We start from the raw sequence: 23,315 nt of genomic DNA on the forward strand, positions 1-23,315 counted from the left end.
GGCATGGATGGAATTGGATTGTGCTGATTTTTCAGTGATTTTTGTTTTTTGGGGCTGTACTTGTGGCCTTTTCACCAGAGGTATTGAGTCTTGCATGGGCCTAGTCTTTCTGTGGGGTGTCTTGAACTTAAACATCATGGAGGGCATGGATGGAATGGGATTGTGCTGATTTTTCAGTGATTTTCGTTTTTTGGGGCTGTACTTGTGGCCTTTTCACCAGGGGTATTGAGTCTTGCATGGGCCTATTCTTTCTGTGGGGTCTCTTGAACTTAAACATCATGGAGGGCATGGATGGAATGGGATTGTGCTGATTTTTCAGTGATTTTCGTTTTTTGGGGCTGTACTTGTGGCCTTTTCACCAGGGGTATTTGAGTCTAGCATGGGCCTAGTCTTTCTGTGGGGTGTCTTGAACTTAAACATCATGGAGGGCATGGATGGAATGGGATTGTGCTGATTTTTCTGGGTTTTTATTTCGATTTTTTTGGGGTGTATAACTGAACTGATGTTCCTCTGTCTTCCATTGTTTTTAGGTGCACAAGACTCAAGAGAACCACCAGTGCCAGGAAGACGTCCTGCAGCGGTGTGTGTGTGCAGCATAACGTCACGCGACATCACGTCTGGCCTCAGACAACTCTACAATTCGTGCAACTGCGGCCTGCTGTCTGACCTGCTCTGAAGAAGATGGCCCCAAAAAAAGGTCTCCGTAGCTCCTCTAGCAAGAAAGTTGCTAGTAAGGAGCAGAAGAAGCAAGTTACCAAGGAGTCTGGTGTAGCAACCGCCACGTTTTTTGGGAGCAAAAAAAAAAGTACGCCTGCAGCAGCAGGATCTGCTGGGGACCAAGCTGGGAGCAGCACCCCCGCTCCATTGGGTTCAGTGCCTCCACCACCACGCCAACTTAAGTCAAAGCCCTTGAGTGCTTCAGAGGCAGTCAGTGTACTTCTCCAATCACCATCGACCAGTGATGTTGGCTCATCGCAAGAAAGTAGCAGCAATGTCCCTGAATCAACACAGGTTGTTGTAACTCATCTGACAAGTGTTGAACAACCACAGCCGCAACAACAACATGTGCAAGTAGTACAAGCCCAAGTACATGTGGAAGGAGAGGCAGTGCAAGGAGATGCGCAAGCAGAGGTGCATGGAGGGTCACAACAAGTTCCCACAATAGTTGTCCCTCCCGAAGTAGGGGCACATCAGGAAATCGACAATCAAGCCGAGGTATCATTGGAAGCCACTCCTCCTGATGATTATTTATTGTCTTCCACATCCCTAGCAAGGAAAAGATCAAGGTTGGTGTCTACATCTTCTTCAAGCCCACCGCCTTCTGATGATCTGGATGACGAATGGGTACCACCACGGCAGCCTGAGAGTGAGGCACACCATGATCTGACAAAGATACCTAAGCGTAAAAGGAAGGTCGTCGAAAAACTCATAGCTATGGAGTGTGATGAGGCACAACAAGAAGTGACGCATACTGCTGCTGGTGAAGCCTCTCACGATGACGACGAGCCAGTCATCATAAAGGTCACTGCAGCCCCAGCAGGCATGCAGCAAAGAGACATTTTGACCCTATCCCGAGAAGCTGCTGAGCGTGATGATGATGTCGACGAGGAGGCAATGGAAATGGAAACACAACAATCATTAAATTTGGAGTTAACTAGTACACCAACACCTACCGCTTCCATATTTCTTTCTCGCAAGAAGGGACCTCCATCCACCTCGACCTCAATTCGTGGTGGTGAAAGTGCAAAACGTACTGAAGTTCGCGAATCCACATCCTCCACTTTATCTGGCATTAGCAGCAGGACCACCACCACCAGTATTGCCGCCTCCTCCGGCCCCCAAAGACATTTCAAGTCTCCAGTTTGGGACTTCTTTAGTGTTTGCCCAAGAATGGAAAACGTAGCCATTTGTAGCATGTGTAAGCTTTGAGTTAGTCGTGGTAAGTTTGGTACCAACTATGGTACCGGAGGCCAGAGAGGTCATCTTAGGAGAACGCACCCTGTCCAATGGTTTGCGCACCTAGAGGCGGTCAAGGAAGCCCGAATTGCACGTAATGAAAACGTTGATTTTTCATCTGATGATGACGAGGAGGAAGAAGACGATTCAAACACTTCACTTACACCCAGTACCCCTGTCAGCAGCACACCCCATGTGAGGCACACTAAGAGTGTGGGAGAGAGTGAGACATCAATGCGGAAAAGTTCATCAGCGAGCGTAACTGGGTCGAAGATATCATCATCATCCCGTAAATCCTTGGTCCAGGGCAACATTAAAAAGATGTTGTTTACAGAAGCGCAATATGAACGCAACCACCCACTGACGCGTCTGTATAACACTAAGATGGCTAAAATGCTAGCTCTGGACCTTCTCCCTTTTTCTTTTGTAGAAGGGGTTGGTTGTCTAGAATTAGTGGCAGCGCTCTGCCCTAAATAGAAGGTTCCTAGCCGGTTCTATTTTGCCCGAGTTGCGGTTCCAGCACTACATGAAGATGTTCTGAATGTGATTGGGGCAGCTTTGCAGAAGAGTGCTGTTCACACTATACATCTGACAACAGACATGTGGACCAGTGGCGCAGGCACTGATTACATGTGCATCACTGCACACTGGGTCTCTTTTTCAGGGGCTAAAGCAAAGCTAAACACAGGTGTTGACCCGGACATTGTTTTTAAAGCTGCTCGGAAACATGCAACACTAGCCATGTTTGGTTTGGAGAAACGTCACACAGCAGAAAACATTTTGGATGTCTTCAACACAAAGGTCCTTAACTGTCTGTCCCCAAAAAAACGCCAGGTTGGTTATGTTTCCACGGACAATGGCGCCAATATAGTTAAGGCCATGAGGCTGGGTAACTATTTCAGAGTGCCGTGTTTGGCGCACTGTATAAACCTGGTTGTCCAAAAATTCTTGGGTAATAAAGGCAGTGCAGCGTACAGAGTATTGGACACCTGCCGAAAAATGTGCAACCATTTCAGCCATTCTTTTAAGGCCCGGAAGCAGCTGAGGAGCCTGCTATATCAACATCAAATGCCAGTGAAAGCACTCATCCAGGAGGTGGTAACACGTTGGAACTCAACCTTCTACATGCTTGAGCGTCTGTATGAGCAGTATACGGTACTCGATCAATATTTCTTAATAGAGGGTACAGCTCAGGATGACCTGAGGATGGGTGCGGCTCAATGGAACATAGTTCAAAGCCTGACACGCATGCTTCGTCCTTTTGAGTTCTTCACGCGTGCAGTCAGCAAGGAGGACTGTAATTTGGGAAAAGCTATCCCATTGTTGTACATGCTGAAGGAGGTGTGTTCTGTGTTTGAAAAAGATGTAAAAAACCAAGACTCTTTTGTTCTGGCTGAGAAATTATTAGAGCTCCTACAAGGTGATGAACGTCTTAAAATGATCCACTCAGAAGAGCATTACATTTGTGCTACTATTCTGGATCCACGCTACAAAAAGGCGCTGGCAGGCCAAGCATTCTTTCCTTTTGATGATGAACATGTTCCAAAGTACAAACGTTGGCTAGCCTTGTCAGCCAAGAGGTTTGAAAGAGAACGGCTGAAAATTGAAGGAAATGGCAGTACATCAGCAGGCCATCCCCAGTCAAAACAATCCACTTCTGCACCTGTGGCTGTGGCACAAGTGACCTCTCAGCCGTTAAAGACACCGGCAACCGGATCATCTGCACCACACACAACAGAAACATTGGAGGCTGAAGAGGATTGGCTAGCTCTGCGTGGGTTTGGTTCTCTAAAGGTCAGAGGCACAGCAACAGCTAAGCAAAGTGGAGGAACCTTGGATGAGGACCTTGAGTCGATGGTGAAGGACTATCTGAATGACTCAACAGAGGTCTATGTTAATTCTGACCCATTGGCGTATTGGCATGGGAAAAAAGAATTGTGGCCACAGCTCACCAACCTGGCTTTAAACTACTTGTCTTGCCCACTCGCAAGCGTGTCTTCTGAACGTGTTTTCAGTGCTGCTGGTGGCATTGTAACTCCCAAACGGAGCCGCCTCTCGCCCAAAAATGTGGAGAGGTTAACAATGATCAAGATGAATCAGCACCTCATACCACCAGATTTCAGAGTACGAGAAAGCGCGCCGGATGAAGACGAGGTGGCCAGCAACATAGATGAGGGAATTTCTACTCTGTCAGGTGACACTGAGCTCACCTTGCCTGAATTCGCAGAGTATGATGACGAAGCCTTATTCTCATTCCTGGACCGTGATACCGAGCCCTGAAAATGAGACAATGAATCAATAACTTTCTTTTTCGTCCTTATTCACTTTTATTCCTGTGTGTCTGTCTTTCTTTGTTGTGCACAGTTAATATATTTCAAACTTTAATCAGATAATCACAAAAACAAGCCCATCAGCAGAACTGTCTTCACTGGTTTGCTAATTGATTTGAAGTTGCCGCAGTCTGCATTCCTCAGGTTCACAAGTTCAGAAGAACATGCTCCTCTATCCTCCTCCTCCAGACTCCTATTTCCATCAAACCAGAGGGCTGGTTTACGCCCAATGAAGAAAGACTCAGCACTTGTGGGGGTGTTGTTCTACCTCTTTGCAGGTGAGTTGACGGCTCTGGGACCATTGTTGGGAAGCTCTAATACCGGATAAAAGTGGTTTGGACCAAATCCGAGGCGCACATTTTTTAGTGTTTTTACTGACTTGCTTGCCTTTGAGGTGCTCTTAGGGGGGGTTCCGTCTGTTTGTGGGTGAGTTTCGGGGTCTGGGAGCACTGCTGGGACACTCTAATCTTGATTGCATTTGCTTTTCAGGAAATCCGTGGTGGCAACCCCGACTTATGGCCTAGCTACGCAGCGCGTTTGGACCGAAGGCCGAGAAATACAAGTATGAGATTTTGCTTTTGGCCTGTTTGGGGGTGTTATGCTTCTTGGCGGGTGGGTTGGCGGGTCTTGGGGCATTCCTGGGAAGGTCTAATACCGGGTAGAAGTGGTTGGGACAAAATCCTCGCGGAAAAGCCTTTTGGCACTTTTTGTAACTTAGGACAAAATCCAGGCCGATTTTTTGTTTTGCGATTTTTGACATTTTGCTCAATGTAGCGTTTTTGGGGCCTGTTTGGGGGGCTTCCTGGTGTTTGTGGGTGAATTTCGGGGTCTGGGAGCACTGCTGGGACACTCTAATCTTGATTGCATTTGCTTTTCAGGAAATCCGTGGTGGCAACCCCGACTTATGGCCTAGCTATGCAGCGCGTTTGGACCGAAGGCCGAGAAATATTGCAAGTATGAGATTTTGCTTTTGGCCTGTTTGGGGGTGTTATGCTTCTTGGCGGGTGGGTTGACGGCTCTGGGGCCATTGCTGGGAAGCTCTAATACCGGATAAAAGTGGTTGGGACAAAATCCACGTCGATTTTTTTTGTTGCTATTTCTGACATTTTGCTCAATGTAGCGTTTTCGGGGGCCTGTTTGGGGGGCTTCCTGGTGTTTGTGGGTGGGTTTCGGGGTCTGGGCGCACTGCTGGCTATATATACTTTACTTTGCAAGAGGTTTGAAGCAAATCCATGGTGGCAGAGGGGAGTTAGGGCCTAGCTGCAGAGCGCGCGCGGAGTGATTTGGGAAATTTGGAAAAAAATGACCAAGTCCCCATTTTTGTACTTTTGCTCTTTGGCTGTTTGGGGGTCTTCTACTCGTTTTCTCCTGGGTTGCCGGCTCTGGGGCCATTGCTGGGAAGCTCTAATACAGGATAAAAGTGGTTGGGACAAAATCCACGTCGATTTTTGTTGTTGCTATTTCTGACATTTTGCTCAATGTAGCGTTTTCGGGGGCCTGTTTGGGGGGCTTCCTGGTGTTTGTGGGTGAGTTTCGGGGTCTGGGAGTACTGCTGGGACACTCTAATCTTGATTGCATTTGCTTTTCAGGAAATCCGTGGTGGCAACCCCGACTTATGGCCTAGCTACGCAGCGCGTTTGGACCGAAGGCCGAGAAATATTGCAAGTATGAGATTTTGCTTTTGGCCTGTTTGGGGGTGTTATGCTTCTTGGCGGGTGGGTTGGCGGGTCTTGGGGCATTCCTGGGAAGGTCTAATACCAGGTAGAAGTGGTTGGGACAAAATCTAGGCCGATTTTTTTTGTGCTATTTCTGACATTTTGCTCAATGTAGCATTTTCGGGGGCCTGTTTGGGGGGCTTCCTGGTGTTTGTGGGTGAGTTTCGGGGTCTGGGAGCACTGCTGGGACACTCTAATCTTGATTGAATTTGCTTTTCAGGAAATCCGTGGTGGCAACCCCGACTTATGGCCTAGCTACGCAGCGTGTTTGGACCGAAGGCCGAGAAATACAAGTATGAGATTTTGCTTTTGGCCTGTTTGGGGGTGTTATGCTTCTTGGCGGGTGGGTTGGCGGGTCTTGGGGCATTCCTGGGAAGGTCTAATCCCGGGTAGAAGTGGTTGGGACAAAATCCTCGCGGAAAAGCCTTTTGGCACTTTTTGTAACTTAGGGTTCGTTAGGGTTAGCCCTAGCAGCAGGATTGCATGTGTTTCGGGGTGTTCTAGATTTTTGCAACTGAGTTCTGGGGTCTTAGAGCACTCGTGAGAATGTGTAATTTTGGTTGCAAGTCATTTGAAGAAAATCCATGGTGGGAAAGGGGGGATTTGGCATAGTTAAAGAAAGCCTTTGCCACTATTCTTAACTTAGGGTTCATTAGGGTTAGCAGTATTTCTATTGCATGTGTTTGGGTGGGGGGGTTTTCGAGTCTTGGAGCGATGCTGGCTATGGATACTTTTGCTTGGTTGCTTGCAAGTGGTTTGAATGCAATCCACGGTGGGTAAGGGGGTACTTGGGCCTACTTTTACTTTCAAAGTATGTTTTGTCACCAGTTTTCTGCTAGGCCTAGTTTTTTGAGATTTGATTGGGGGTCTTCTACATTTTTGCGACTGGCTTTAGTAAGGGTCTGGGTGGGAGCACTGCTGGGAAGATCTAATTTTGTGCTAAAACACAGTTTACAGGACACCTAGCTTGAGGGGAAAGATCCGCTACATTAATTTGCCCATACTTATTTATCCTTCAAAAGGTGACTCTGACAGAGTACGCACTTTCAAAAATATTGTACTGTCTACTAGGAAAATCAAAGTGTGACTTTTTGCACTCCACAGCCTACATACCTTATATTTATTTATCAGTGGTGTTGTAATATTATATCACTTCTTGTTTTTCGTTGAATAATTACAGGCCGGGTTTCAGTCTGTGCAATGGGGAAAAAAGGATGGAGTCAGGCTTCACATTAGCGAGCCACAATTCAGCATCAGGCAGGCAGTGGACAGGGTGTCTTCTGGTCACCAACATCGATGGACGAAGCGTCAGCTGCAATGGAGGAGTGCCGCTAATAAGAGGATTTTTTTTCTGCAGGCAACTTACTTACCAAATTCAACAGGACAACTACAACAACATACAGATACAGTATCCTTTGTCTTTTTCTCTGACTGTGACTGCATTTCTTGGATCCTCTCTGCTTCTAAATTGATCCCTTAACACATCACTTAGTCCATTCCACTATCACATCTGCACCACACATAGTCTTTTGTAAGTGCTCCTACGTAATTCGCAAGTCGCAGCACGCCCCAGCCCGTAGAGGACTGGGATGGCCCCAATGATGAAGCATGTCACCAAGGGGCAACCCTGGTGAGTGAGGGGACACCTAGAAAAAGAGCAATTTCTCCTTTTCTATCTACTATACCTTCCAGACCAACCCCATTGAGTGTTGTGAATGGATTTATAGTGACCAGCAAGGCTCTCAGGTATCTGGCAACAGAGACCTTATGTTGAATATAGTTATCAATAATTCCACACACGCCCTGTACTGTCGCATTCTTTCTTCCACAGTTGTCGAAAGTACTACTTACTTTTCACTGACATGCATGCAGTAGTGCATGCACTTTCAAAGATTGATGGATAGGTTTGTACCCAAAGATTTGTTTATGTTCAATTGTTTGTCCATGCTGTGCTTTTTTTACAGGGTGTCTTCTGGTGACCAACATCGATGGATGAAGCGTCGGCTGCAATGGAGGAGTGCCGCTAATAAGAGGATTTTTTTTCTGCAGGCAACTTACTTACCAAATTCAACAGGACAACTACAACAACATACAGATACAGTATCCTTTGTCTTTTTCTCTGACTGTGACTGCATTTCTTGGATCTCTCTCTGCTTCTAAATTGATCCCTTAACACATCACTTAGTCCACTCCACTATCACATCTGCACCACACATAGTCATTTGTAAGTGCTCCTACGTAATTCGCAAGTCGCAGCACGCCCCAGCCCGTAGAGGACTGGGATGGCCCCAATGATGAAGCATGTCACCAAGGGGCAACCCTGGTGAGTGAGGGGACACCTAGAAAAAGAGCAATTTCTCTTTTTCTATCTACTATACCTTCCAGACCAACCCCATTGAGGGTTGTGAATGGATTTATAGTGACCAGCAAGGCTCTCAGGTATCTGGCAACAGAGACCTTAAATTGAATATAGTTATCAATAATTCCACACACGCCCTGTACTGTCACATTCTTTCTTCCACAGTTGTCGAAAGTACTACTTACTTTTCACTGACATGCATGCAGTAGTGCATGCACTTTCAAAGATTGATGGATAGGTTTGTACCCAAAGATTTGTTTATGTTCACAATTGTTTGTCCATGCTGTGCTATTTTTTCTTGTCTCCCAAAACCTTTCCCAAAAACTCCCGTACCCATCCATTTTTCAAACCCTAACCCTCTTCCCCCGGGCTGTGTGGTTTTCATTGATGTGTGAATAAATTACAGCAATAAATCCACACACTTGCTGGGGAGGATAAGGTGATAGCAACAGGCTGGTGAAGAAATCCGAGAATATATTCTTACTCTGCTTGACAAAGACCCATGGCTAATGTCAAAGAACTTCAACCGAATTAGTTATACTTTAACATTTGTTAGGCTACAATGTGGCACTGTTCTAGTGTACTTCTGTCACCTGCTATATTCTCTATTGTACCGTTGTATTGCTCAGGAGGACAAACCAGATTTCATTTTCTTTTTTTTCATAGGCATGCAACTGCCACTGTGTCACACCACTAGTACCACCGCTATGAGGAAATTTTATCCGCCCAGGATTGCCAACCTTATTCGCTGTTTCCCGTGGAGCCAGCCCTGGCCTAGCCCTACTTGCAAACAGAAATTACAGGTAAGATAGGCGTTTGGTTGGAGGTAGTATAATGGAGTATTAGGAGAGACGAGAGATTGGATTGACGGTAGTACTACTAAAGTCCTAGGACTATTCAGGAAAACAAACTTACTGTTAAACCCCCACCCACTAGACTCAAAAGCAGTAAAAAACAGGTATGGCCAGATAAAGTTTCAAAAAGTATATTTTTATAGCCCTAACAAAAGAATCTCCCGCAAGACCCTCCCTAACCCCAACGATTGTCCTTCAAAAGTCCCCAAAAATCCCAACTCCCAATTCCCACCCCCCAAAAGTCTCTAAAAAAGGGGCAAGGGACACTATGGCAGGGTGCTGTTGGAATTAGCAGCCAGGGCATCATGCTCCTTGCGGAGGGTGGCAAGTTCGAAGCGGAGGCCCTCCACCAAGTTCTTATAGTTATGGACCTCCTGCTCCAGGTAGGACAGTCTGAGGGATAAGCGGCGCCGGTGCGCCTTGCAAATCCTGTGAGGGGCAGCTGCTTTCTTTGCTGCTCGGTGGTGGCGTTTGGCTTTGGTAGCCCGGCTCCGTACCGCTGGAGCACTGCGCTGGCTGGCAGCCCGCACGGAGGAGGATGCAGCTGTCCCAGTGGACGTTGTTGTTGTACCAGACTGCGTCTCCTCCTCCTCCAGGGCCACCAGCCGCTGATATTCAGAGACAGTGGCATCCAGCCTCCGTTGCCGGGCCATTCGAGCCAGCTCCTTCCTCCTTGATGGTGTCTTGGATTTGGAAGGAGCAACTACATGAAAAAAGAAAGACATAGTCTGTAACCAATGCTCCTTAAGATTAACACAAAATGATTGAGCAGAAAGTTGTCACAGTACAAGTAGCAAATTGAAAGCACATTACATAACTATTGAGGACAGTATCTATGTAACCTCCAACTTCTTCATCCTTGCTCTAACATTAGTGGGAGTTTCAGGAACAAATTCTACGAGCACTATGGACTTCCATTACAGTCGACTATGACAGTACACCACTCTTATTCTTCTTCTTCTCTCTTGTTTAGGAAAATTGGTACGTTATCTTATGCAAGCCGGCATAATGCCAGCGCAGTGAACTTGCACCCGAGAAAAACAGACGCACACCATGGTGAGTGAGACAGACATGCGTTACTGTACCGGTCCAGTACATGCAGGTGGTGAAGCTCTTACTTTTCTATTACGGGTGGCACTGAGAATACTCTGTTAAAAGGGCTACTGCTTAATTAATTTAGCTTTCACCCTACAGTGCAAATGAGTATTAGAAAAGGAAAATGAAGAAGCTAAATTATCTGATTATCTATCACTTCACATGGGATGTATTTGATGACATATGGGATGACTTTAGGTGCTTTGCTTATTATTGAGTGAACAGTGATACCCCCACACATGAATGACGTACTACTACTAAACTAAAGTTATTAAGAGAGGTAGGGAGTGTCCACCGTAATAACCGGATATATGCTGTGCTTGCAGTTGCAATACAAACTACTGCTACTATTCATGGTAGTATTTGGACAACGTTACAACTTCTTTTCCTTGCCTTTCCTACACTGGAACGGACGTGCGGGTGCGGTGTTACATGCTCTTCAAAGTAACACTTAGTTCATCCAGTGACCGTCTACTCTCTCTAGATCAGAGGTCTCCAACCTTTTCTGTAGTGAGAGCTACTTCTGATCAGTAAAAATCGTTGTGAGCTACTAAAGGCCGAGCAACTCGCGCATTTTTTGGAGACACCTCCCACACCCAGCTTCATTGACTTTAAGCCTAATTGTTGGTGTTCATCAGGGAAGACAAGGAAACACTTCCCACATAGGATCACAAACCAAAGAAAACATGCCCAACCACCCAAGGTTCACATGCCATAGCTTGATGACCATGTAGGTAAGTGCTTCAGTTCCACACATTGGATTAGTAAGCACTAGAATGCCCTCCCTTACTTCATTATCAAATAAAGTAAAGTGAACAAAGGGAGAAAAGTTATGTTACAAGTGAATACATTTGACTTTTTCATGCTCGGGCCTTTGCAGACTATTAAAACAGCAACAAATGGCCAGTGTTTCGAAAGGTGGCAACCCTACTTTCACTATAAAGCACTTCACTCAGTTCTATAACACATGCTTCAACTCTGCAAAGTCCGGATATTGCATAGCCATAGTTCTTCACTCTGTTCAGCACAGCAACATACTGTCTGCTAAGCCATGCACTCTCTGCCCTACTTCTGCTTCCAACACCAATCTCTTGGTAGTCTTTCATTTAATCAAAACCATAATTTTCAGTCTATATTACAAGGGCTTACTTTGCAGTCTAGCTTTCACCTGTCCTAACTCAAATATTTTCTCACACTTCATCCTGCACTTCACAGATTTCAGATGCAAGCATTTTCTGCGTCCTACACAAAGCACATCTCAATTTTCTCAAAAGCCATTCACTAACAGTACAGCTGTCCTCTGCGCACAATTGCTACATACCCCTAAGGCACACAGGTGTAAAACCTATTAAATTCTGGACTCTGGAGCCTGTGCCTTACTGCAAAAGTAGGAGAGGGGCAAGTAAAAATGTATTTTCCCTTCAGACATTATGTAGCATGAATTTTGCAATTTTGCAGTCTGGGCTTTAAAAAGCAGAGAAGAACAAGACAAAAACTTCATCTCATTGACTGGTGGAAATGCTCTGTTTCTGCCTGTTGACACATGTTGTGTAGCAGAAGGTTTAATATGCAAAGCAAGACCACAAGCCTTCATGTTGCAAAAAAAATATACATTCATTAATGTTGAGTCGACAGTGCAAGTACATATTTTCGATGTAATGTTATAGTTAGCCCCAGTCTGACCTTCATTTTCAAATTAACCCACAGTTAAATTACAAAAATGAGGCTCAGTGCATATGAGCTCCTTTGATTTTAACATCCGCTCCCACCGCACTGTACTATTGAAGAAAGATGTGAAGCGAGGTGGCTGCTGACGTTAAAATCCAAGATCCTTGCATGCTCTGAGCAGCTTTCACTGTCTACTTCAGGCAAATATATAGCGCGGTGTAGTAATCAGTGAAAGGCTTTCACTGATTACTAAACCACTCTATAAATTTGCCTTTGCATGAAAGTCAAAGAGGCTCAGTACTGGCAAGGATTTTTCTGTTGTCTGCCACGTGTTTTACTATTGAAGGCAGGCAAATGTACAGCGCCGTAGCTGCCCAGTGCATACAAGGACTTCTAATTTGAAAGTCGGCTGCCACAGCGCTTTATTGCTTAAGGCAGATGTAAAGCGCGGTTGCAGCCCATGTTCAAATCAAGAGTCCTTGCATGCACGGAGCCGCTTTCACTGACTACTACACGCAGGCAAATGAAAGCGTGGTGAAGTCAGTGAAAGCAGATTAGAGCAGGCAAGGACCTTGCATTTTACCATCGGCTGCCACAGTGGTAGCAGCCCAGTGCCTGCAACTACCTTTGATTTTAACGTTGCCTGCCATCGCGCTTTATTCCTGAATGCAGATCTAAATCGCGGTGGCAGCCTACGCTAAAACCAAAGGGCCTTGCATGCATGGAGTCAATTTTTTCAAGTCACAATGCTGCTGCCCGGCCACAGGCCATCTTACCTAGTAGTTACTCCGGGAGGATCAAATGGGAAATACGGAGCGCGATGCCAGCCTGAAAAAGAGAGGTGGAGTATGACTTCAGGAAGAACGTCACGTTCTTCAGCCCGCCCCGCCCCAGCTAAGCTCACATCAGCCAATCTGAGCAGCTGGTTTGGGTGAGGGCGGGCAAGGACTGATTGGCCTAAAAGAGAATGATGGAACACAAAATAAAATGTGAAATCACGTCATAGTAATTAGATGGGAGGCACGAGCTACTCCCAGAGGGTCGGCGAGCTACCGGTAGCTCGCGATCGACCGGTTGGAGACCCCTGCTCTAGATACACATATGCTATCTAAGAGTCAGATAGTACCATGAATGATCCAGGCATCCATCCATTCAAAGTATATGCACACATACAGTTTCTGTCTCACCCACCCAGGCTGTTCTCCTTCCACCCATCCTTGCTTCATCATTCACCCAGCCATGCACCATACCATTTTCTTTCCTTCCCAGCCACCTCGGGGACCAAGCAAACACATATCATTCTTCTTTGCCAGTCATCATTACATTTCTCGTGCTTCCACACTTACTTACACCCTTCTTTCGCTTTTCGTTCATCCCATCCATCAAGTTCACCTCAGATCTGATTGGGATTCTTCTCGCCAAAAACTTCACAGCTAAGTCGAAGTACATTTAGAGGAGGCTACTACCTGGTTTATTTATAATACACCCGTGCAGACAAGCACACTCTGCAGTCTTCAATCTCAATGACTAAGGAATGTATAGCTTACCTCTGCCCGCCACCACCGTGTGAACCCTCACAGGCATGTCCTTGTCCGGCACTTGCACCGCCTCCTCCCCAGAGTTGTCCTCCTCGTCCAATGCCACCACCACCTCCGCGCTGGCCCCGTCTCCAGATGTTCCACCTACAAAGTACATTTAATAATGTTAGAATACACCACTCACTACTATATAATATTTGGTCTAGGAGGAAGAAAGAAATGTGAAAAAAACAGTATACAATTTAATCATTTATGACTGTGTACTCTAGAGTAAAAATGTCCCTTTTTCCAGGGAAGGCTGTTGTCTTGCTGCACTTTTTGGCACAACTGATGAATGTTTGCTTTTTACTTTTTAACACGCACCCCACTTTTTCTCCTAACAGACAGAAGCTTGACTTCTAAGAACACGAGCAGGATCAAGTTCAAACCAGGTGAGAGCTCGGCTCGACCACAAGAAATGTGTCCAATTAATCGTCAGCACTAAGCACTTTTCCATTTTCAGTTACACGTTCACTTTTATGACAAACTTTATTTTAATAAATGTGTTTACTTTTAATAAAGCTTTTAAACTTAAATAGACTCTGTGGTTTTTGGTCCTCCAGACTAGAGTGGATGAGCTAAAGGTTTTGGAATTTTTGCAAGCCTGAGTCCGTGCCTCTGCCATCGGTGACTTTGGGAGCTAAATGACTCTGCCACACTATCTAGTCAGTAAGGAGATTGGGGGGTTCAACTACAAAGTCTGTTATCACTGAGGTATGTGGAAAGTCTAACAGCACCTATTATAATTGATAAGCTAAGCAATGCATTATTTAGTGTCCATAGTTCTGTTTGTGCAGATTTGTCCCTGCAACAGTAGTAGAATGGATTGTCCTCCTATCCAAACCAAAAGTAAAGTAGTATCTTATTCTTTCTTGGTGGTCATTCACCTTTTTATTGTTGGCAATGGTCAAAGCATAAACATTTAGAATACTTGAAAAGACATTATGGACAATCCCAGAGGACTGCACTCAGTGCATAGAGCTATTGCTGACTAGAATGGGAGTCCAATGGAAATGCCAAATGTGCAATCTTAGTTAGCTACATAGACAGACTAATATGAATAATCTAGTAATACCACACGGAGTCATAGTCGAGGCAGGATAAGAATTTAGATCCTGTCTACAAGAAGATCAAAGACGATTTAGAAAAAATCGAATGAGGAACGCTAGGAAAAAATAAGTACTCTATATTAAAATTAAAACTTACTGGGGCCAGCAAAGGAGCCCTCGCCTGCCCGGTCCTGGCCTGCATCGTCAACAGCACCCTCCTCCTCCTCCTCCTGTGTCCTCCTCTTGCCCCTGGGGGAAGCTGATGTACAACATGAAAGAAAGAAAAACAGAAAACATGGATGATATTTCTCAACCAAATCAAACATTTCAAAAGAACTAACAAAATATTTTTGCGAAATAGCAAATAGGGAACGACTCCACGGGATATAATATTGACCAATCTCATGTGGTCGACTACGTCATTACTTTAGTATTGCTTGATTTGCGGACCATCGAATTGGAAACTACCCTATGTAACTCACTAAACAAAGTACTAAAAAGGTTTGCCTAGGATTGGCAGGCAGCAGTCCGTAGCACGCAAAGTGACAGCCAAAGTCCATCGTGATTGAAGATCAGCGACAACACTAAAGTTTCCTACTACATTAACCAGTCATTAAAATACTCAAACTATTAATCCACCACCACTATTTCTTCTTATCGCCATGTGTACAAAGGAAGGACTGGACTTGAGTCTGTAGGGGCTGATTTAGAAGCCCCTTGCGGCTCTTTTGTTCCATTGTTGCGTGACTTTTGTGACGCAGCGACAGCACAAAAGAGGCGCAATGGTGCGGCGTATATTAACAACGTGACGCATATGGGAGATGCATCACATTGTAAATCCCTGCGCCAATAGGGGGCGTTACGGCGCAAGGGAGGGCGTTCCTGCGCAGGAACGCATCCTAAAAGTGGCTGAGGGAAATCTACAAGATTTCAATCAGTCACTTTGAGGACAATGATGCGTGACTCAAACCCTGCGCCTGCTTGAAGCACACGTACGGCTTGACGCAGCATTGGGGAGATAGGGCACCCCAGAGCATTGATGGAGCTGCACCATCGTTGCGACGCAACTCCAGCAATGCGCCGCCTTTACGGCACAGGTGCGTAACGCTTTGGTGACGTTTTGGGCCCATGGTGCGCCGCATTGTAAATACGGCGCACCATGGGTGATGGTGGCGTGACGCACAATTACTGGCGCATCCCTACTACTTTGCAGGGATGCGCCGGTAATTAAAAATCTGAACCTTAGTGTGTAGCATTACGCAGTTCTTTAAACTACACTCATACATAATTTCACAGGCCAATGAAATGAACACAAAATCTAAAACAAATAAGCATAGTAGCAACACTACTGAGAAGAAGGAGAGCAGTGTACCTGAAATGCACAGAAGATTTTGAAATATAATTTACCTACAATGTAATGAGCAGCATTATTGCTCTTGGTAAAAAACAAAAATTTGCAATATAATAACACAGCAGGAGAAAACATAGTAGTAAAGAAATAGCAACTACTACTCACCAAGCCCGGGGATCTCAAGGCCAAGGAGGTCGAGCAGATCTCGCTCACGGGTCAGGACATCCGTCCAGCGGTGGGTGGCCTGGTTGTAGGTGCGCCAGACCCGAGAGTGGTGGTAAATGGCCTGGCACACCTTCTCCCACCGCTTCCGGCGCTCCCGGGCCCCGTACCCGGCACTGATCTTGCCACCTCCCAAGATGGTCCTGGGGAGGCGGCGCTGAACATAAAAAACGAGTTGGCCCACCTCCTCCGGGGTAAAGATCTCCCGTGGCATCACTAGCTCCCCCCTCAAACGCCCGCACGGGAGCCGGACACGGGGTGCGGGACCCTTCCCCTTCTCAGGATGCTTCCCGGCTCCCTTCACCATGGTCTGGGCGGAAAGGAATAAAGAAAATAGAATAGGGAAGAGAAGAAAAGAAAAGAGTTTACAAAAGTAGTTTAAAATTAACCAAATGTAGCAGTAAACACAAAAATATAGGGCTAGAAAAATAGAGGGATAGATAATAAGTAAAATAGATAAAAAAAACTTCAAACAAGCAAAGGATGGAAGAGATTGACAGAGGATACAAAGACCATGCCCAGAACCATAGCAATGAATGAGAAACAAGATGGCCGCGCCCGTTCACGACCGCGCGGGTAAGTTCGCACGAGATTTTCCTTGCGAACACGCGCGAAACTGTACTGGCAAGCCGCAGACTTTGCGAGATTACACTTCGCGCCCGGAAACGGAAATACGTCAGGCAAACAAGATGGCTGCGCCCTTGAATGACCGCGAGGGTAACTTTGCGCCTTGCGCTACGAGCGGCTCGCAAAAACGCACAAAACCTTGCCAACTAACACGCCGCAAAAAAACCAAATTGCATATTCGCACGAATTTGCGGCTTCCGAATCCGATCTCGCGCGTGTTCACCCCCGGCGAACCCCGCAAAATTGCAGAAAAACGAGTTTTTCAAAACTGAAAGCACTCGGCAGGGGCAAGAGTTCAAACTCATCATTAGTAACAATTCCCTGTAGTGCTTCCTGACTGGGGCCCCTCCAGAATTCAGTTGCTAGTTGCAACAATTGTATGACCCTGCTCTGACCCTCACAGCAGGCTCATACAATAGCTACAAGTAGGCCACAAAGGTCCTGGGGAAAAAAAATGCACTGCAACAGAAAGCAAAATTACAGATAAGGAAGCAGGTGCCAGACTGGAATTTTAAAACAGTGACACATTAATAAACTAACCCCAAATTAATTCATCTCAGTTGAAGCAGGGCTGGCGTGCTTGCTTTTCCCCCCCATAATCTACAGTAATGATGAACCAGAGGGTGGCATTGATGTAACAGAGGGTTGCAGTGGTGAAACAGAGGGTGCTGGGAACCTGTGATGATGAACCAGACGTAGAAACAACATAATCGCGACCGTTGCGCGCCGAAATGTAAGTTCGCAATTGCGAACTGGTACGAAACCCTCGCGAACTGGCAGAAATCCTTGCGAACACAAAAAAAAATCCGCAAAATCGCAAGAATTCGCGGATTTTGGGAATTGCGAGTTCGCAAATCCACAAAATTCGCAAACGCGAGATTCGCAAAATTCGCCCATGGTTAGTTAGAGACCAGCCAGAGGTTCTCCAGCCCCCGAGCCCTCAAAAAGTAACAAAGTTGTAGGGCATCCCTGGGTGTCCACCCTTCCACACCAGTCGGGCCATTTCTCAGTCAAGGGTCGGGTTGAGGACAACCCCTCCTCCCACCAGTAGCAATGCCTCGGCGCAGTTGGCGATCTATTTCCCCATTCCCTCCAGTCCAGGCCCCTGGAGGCTGGGTGGAAAGTACCAGAAGGCCACTATCCGATGCTTCCCGTTCTGGGTGCCGCACACCACTCCTAACAACTAGACAGGTCTACCCTCTTTTTAGGTCTCGGCCTGCGAATGCGCTTGCGCATTACTGGCGAGACATATAGAGGGCCACCAGCAAATCCTACCAAGATGTTTTTGAGTGTGGATTCTGCCCAATGCGTGTGAGGCATTCAAGCGCGAAACTTCGCCAGCGCACGCTCGGCCTCACTTCCTGCTCGGCATCAGTCTTCAAAGGAATTCCTCCTGCTCCCCCGCCCTCCACCGCCACACCAGCCACGTCACGTCTGTGCCTCCCATCATCGCATCAGACTTCAAAGGCTACCACTCCCGCTTATCTCGCCTGCTTTCCTAGAGCGTTCATAAAAGTCATTTTAATTAAAAGCTGCAATGAACTGGTGTTCTCTTCTCTTTCTATGTGCTCATTTTTTTAATCCCTTTCTACTGGCCCTTTTGTCATATAAATCTCCGTGCCGTTAAATTTTTACGCCACTCCCCTACTTCCCCGCCCCCCCCGCCACGCATCACTTCCTGCTCCCCCTCTTACTTTCGTTATTGCTCACACGCCATATGCTCCCCTGCTCCCCCGCCCCTGCCACGCAATGCCGAGAGCTTGTTATCTTTTGCCCTTCGATCACTCTTTCCCCTTATAATTGTATTCCTTCTGCCTCTTGCTCTGTATCACTCTTGATCTGACTCACATCATTCCCTGCCCGAGTCTCGCTCAATCATTCTCTCTTATTGTGTCTTTCTTCCGTTCCATCTTTGGTTTTCATTCTGTTTCACTCGAGCCCTCCCTCTTTGCTTGTACTTTCATTCGCTCTTTCTCTTTCTATCATTCCCCCTCCGCTTTGCTCTTTCATTCCCTCTTTCTGCGTCTTGTTCTGTTGCTCCCTCTTTCCCTCTCACTCTTTAAGCCTTCTTTCTCCCTCTCCTTCTGCCTTCTTGTTTCCTTTCCCCTTCCCTGCCTCTGTTCCAGCCTGTCCTCTCTGCCCCCACAGTCCTCACCAGGCGAGGCTACTACAGCCCCGTCTCTTGCAGCCAGGCTCTACCAAGGGCATCTTTGGGGGGAGATGCTAAGAGATAATCAGACAGCTAGGACCACAGGCAGGCCTTAGCCTGCTGCAGATGAGGGTCAGCGAATTAAGGCTTCATAAACAGCTGCAGCCTCTATGCCACGGTTATAGTCAGAGGGGGCCTCCCTGGCTCCACCAGGCGCTTCTGTTTACGTGGCGGGCTTCCAGTGGGGCTACGTCTGTTCCCTGTCTTCTGTAACTATTTCTACATATGATGTTTATTTGGATGTGCTTATCTTGTGTGTTTTGTGTGTGTGTGGGGGGGGGGGTATGTGTGAGCGAGAGCGAGAGAAGGTGGGTTATTGGAAAGTTCAGGGCTCCCTAACATGGTGAATTGGTCTTTTCTATATTTCAGCCATGGACTATTACATGCATAGTCATGTAATATGTCTCAGTTTCAATTACAATTAAAATCTCACTCTCGGTGTCTTTGGAAAGAATTATTTAGAAACCAAAAATGTCTCTCTCTAACTTTAACACAGATACCACAGGCAACACTTAACTGCGCCTTAAGAGAGCCATTGCTTCACTGTTACAGTTTACGCTTAAACTGTTGTTGCACGAATCACTACAGTTGCTTATTGAAATATACTCATTAAAGTAAATGTTTCATCGGATACCATTTCATTCTTAGTGTATAGCCACACAAGAAATGTTTTTTTTAATCATTAGGTCAAATGGGCAAAAAGAAAACACATCCTTTGCAACCCTTTTTTAGTGAAAAAGTGAAAGATTTAAAGGAGCAGGGAAACTAAATATTCCACTCCCTACTTTCGCCTTTCCTGCATAAATAAACCACACTGGTGACCAGATTGCGCAACTTCAGCATTTCAAAGACTAACTCGAATGTGAACACTAATTTTGGATCTCGAGTGTGATGGACATCGAATCACCTCAGAGTTGGACTCCATTGAGCTACACTCTTCACCGGCTATCTCCCAGCAGAGCCACCCAAAAGCAATCTTCCTACTAGGCTAAATTATATTTTACTGATAAAATGAAATTAAGAGCCCAAACAATGCTTCCCATTTACAAACTCATTCCTCCATATGTTTTTCTCTCGGTTTTCCAGTTTGCTACTACTGTGCAGATTTTACTTATTGTTCTATGAGAAGTGCAAGAAAATACAAATGTATTATTTATTTAACCCCTTGCCTGCTGATGACGGAACCACTCCGTCATCAGCTGCGGTGGCACTGTGCTGATGACGGAGCGGTTCCGTCATGGCCCGCTAGGAGCGCCTGCGCGGCGCGAATTCCGCGCCTGCGCGGCGCGAATTCCGCGCCTGCGCGGCGCGAATTCCGCGCCTGCGCTGAGCGTTCCATTGAGCGGGGCGGGCCATGACGGAACCGCTCCGTCATAAGCACAGCGCAACCGACGCTGGTGACGGAGCGGTTCCGTCACCAGCATGCGGCCGCCGCGCGGCCGCCCCGCCCCCTTAGCACTGCGGCGGAATAGCCGCCGCAGTGAAGGGGTTAATGACAGAGGGTTCTGATGTAAACATGGAGTCCAGCCCAGGACAAAAGCAGGCACAAAACAACATGAAGTAACTCTAGCTCCACCCTCCACCCTCAAACCCCACCCTCCAACTCCAACTCCACCCTCCAACTCCACCCTCTAACTCCAACCTCCACCCTCCAATTCCACCCTCCAACTCCAACCTCCACCCTCCAACTCCACCCTCTAACTCCAACTCCACCCTCTAACTCAAACTCCGCCCTCGAACTCCAACTCCACCCTCCAACTCCAACCTCCACCCTCCAACTCCAACCTCCACCCTCCAACTCCACCCTCCAACTCCCCCCTACAACAACAACTCCACCCTCCAACTCCAACTCCACCCTCAAACTCCACCCTCCAACTCCACCCTCCAACTCCAACCTCCAACTCAAACTCCACCTTCCAACTCAAACTCCACCCTCCAACTCAAACTCCACTCTCCAACTCCAACTCCACCCTCCAACTCCAACTCCAACTCCACCCTCAATCACTCGGGGACACCACCACATAACTCGGGGACACCACCACATCACTCGGGGGCACCACCACATCACTCGGGAACACCACCACATCACTCGGGGACACCACCACATCACTCAGGGGCACCACCAGTTCACTCAGGGGCACCACCACATCACTCAGGGGCACCACCACATCACTCAGCACCCCAACAGCACTGTCCTTGCTTGCTACCAACAAGCATTGCCATAGCCAATAGGACTCGCATTAGGAAAGTGTAAGCTATTGGCTTTGTGAATAACAATGCTATTAATTTATATATTTTCAAAGCCAACACATATTAAATAAATGTGTCATTTACAATACCAATAGCTCACACTTTCCTAATGCGAGACCTATTGCATTGCAAATGCTTGTTGATTATGTGGAGTGGTTTTGATCTACAGATCAGGATTCCAACCCCCATGGCCCCGACAGAGTAGCCAGCATGCACTAGAGAATCATATTTGCCCCTCCCCAATTAGTCACAATGGGAAACCCCCAGGTGCGTTTCCTGCAGCTGGATCAAATGTGGGGCCTGTTGTGTTACATAACTCGGTACCACTCCTCTCTTCAATTATCAAGCCAATTCACATTCCTGGAAAGGATTCTAAAGGAGGTGCCCTTTTCTAGTGGTTGAGAACCCATCTATACCAGTGACTGTGAGTTATGTGAGTGTTCCAGTTTTACTCGTTTACCACTTTGTCTCCATTATAGATATAGTCGCTAAAGCTCCCTTCAGCTGTTCCCTCCCAAGCCCCCTCTCTGCCACTTTGTGTTAGTTTGAGTGACTCACCCCCAACGCTTGAGGTGCCTGTCACCCCCCAACTTTTTGTATTGCTTACCACCATTTCCAAATCGTATATTAGGGGCTCAGCGTGGCAGGCCCCGCTGATCCATGTTCCATACTGGGCACAGTAACTCCGCTCAGCCACCACCCCTCATCCTCCGAGTCTACCAGGAGTCTCCTTGGTGTCCCCCATCACGTGGCCCGTCAGATGACCTCATCCGCTTTCATGAGGGTGACCCAGATGACCTCATCCGCTTTCATGAGGGTGACCCTCGGGTGGTCTACTACCTCAACATCTTTACTGGAGCCAGTCTATTTGTTTTCCAGCTACCCCAGGCCATTATCCATAATTTCCCACTGGCTCACTGATGGATTCTGGAGGCCCTTTTATAACTTTGCGACCACCAAGTCTCTCTTTGTCTCTGCCTCAGATTTAGTGGGGGTCACCCTTGTTCTCTGCCATGGACGGTGTCGGGTCGCCCTGTCTGCTTTTCAGTAGAGTGCTCTCCAGCTCGTGCCAGCGGCATCAGGTGGCCCTGCCTCTCCAGCCATTAACACACCTCCTTCACCTCTGTGAAGAAATGAACTGCAGTGACTACCACCACCTGGAGACAGCAGGGCATATTTGAGGTGCCTGGGCTGGCTCCAGCAGTGCTCTTGACTAATGACCTTTGTTTGTGTGTCCCCCCCCCCTAGAACCCCCCTCCCCCCCCCACCACCTCCTGGGGACCTTCCTGTCACCTGCTGGCCCACTTTGAAAATCACCAGGAGCTCCAAGGGGCAAAGCCGTATCAGTCAACTCTTTGTACCGCTGGTTGGGGCTGTAACCTCCCTTGCTGGGCTCTGCTTACTCCTCCGTGCCGTACAGCGCCTCCTCAGGATGTTGGGCAGTCTCGAAAGATGTCCTACCGCGTCACTGCTTGGCCTAGTGCACCACCCCGGTCGTGGCTGCCATGTCTCCCATATTCGGGTCCCACCAGGCTCTGCTTGCTCCCCCATGCCCTTTGGTGCTCCCTGAGCTGTCAGCTAACAGCGGTCGAGGAGAACATCATGCCACAGAAGCTTAGGCCCGGCTCCTTAACCTCTGACTCCAAGCCTGTCTTGGGCAACGTACCTCCTCACAGCCACTACCTCCAAACCCTCAGGTCCTCAATCAGCTTTATAGGGGCACAGGGCCAGTCAAATTGCTCAGGATGCTCACACCAGCAGTGGAGCGGCGTCGGAGCTCCGGGCTACATGTCCGACTCTATTGCTGCTTTGACCACGCCCTCATCCTACAGCATCGAGCCCTAATTAGACACCATTGTGATGTAAACTTTCATTGCATATATGGTGAATAGCAACAAATTCAATAAACATAATGTTTAGAAAACGAAAGAGAGGAATAGATTATTAGAAGTATGTGATAGGGTTCTTCAGCTTGCACCCAATTTCAGAGTGTAGTCAGCAAAACAGCTGTAGCTAGAGTGGTTGGAGGGGTTTTGGCCCTGTGAGACTGGGT

The sequence above is a fragment of the Lissotriton vulgaris genome, chromosome 3_1 (genome assembly GCF_964263255.1).
Source record: "Lissotriton vulgaris chromosome 3_1, aLisVul1.2, whole genome shotgun sequence".
In the NCBI taxonomy this organism is placed as follows: domain Eukaryota; kingdom Metazoa; phylum Chordata; class Amphibia; order Caudata; family Salamandridae; genus Lissotriton; species Lissotriton vulgaris.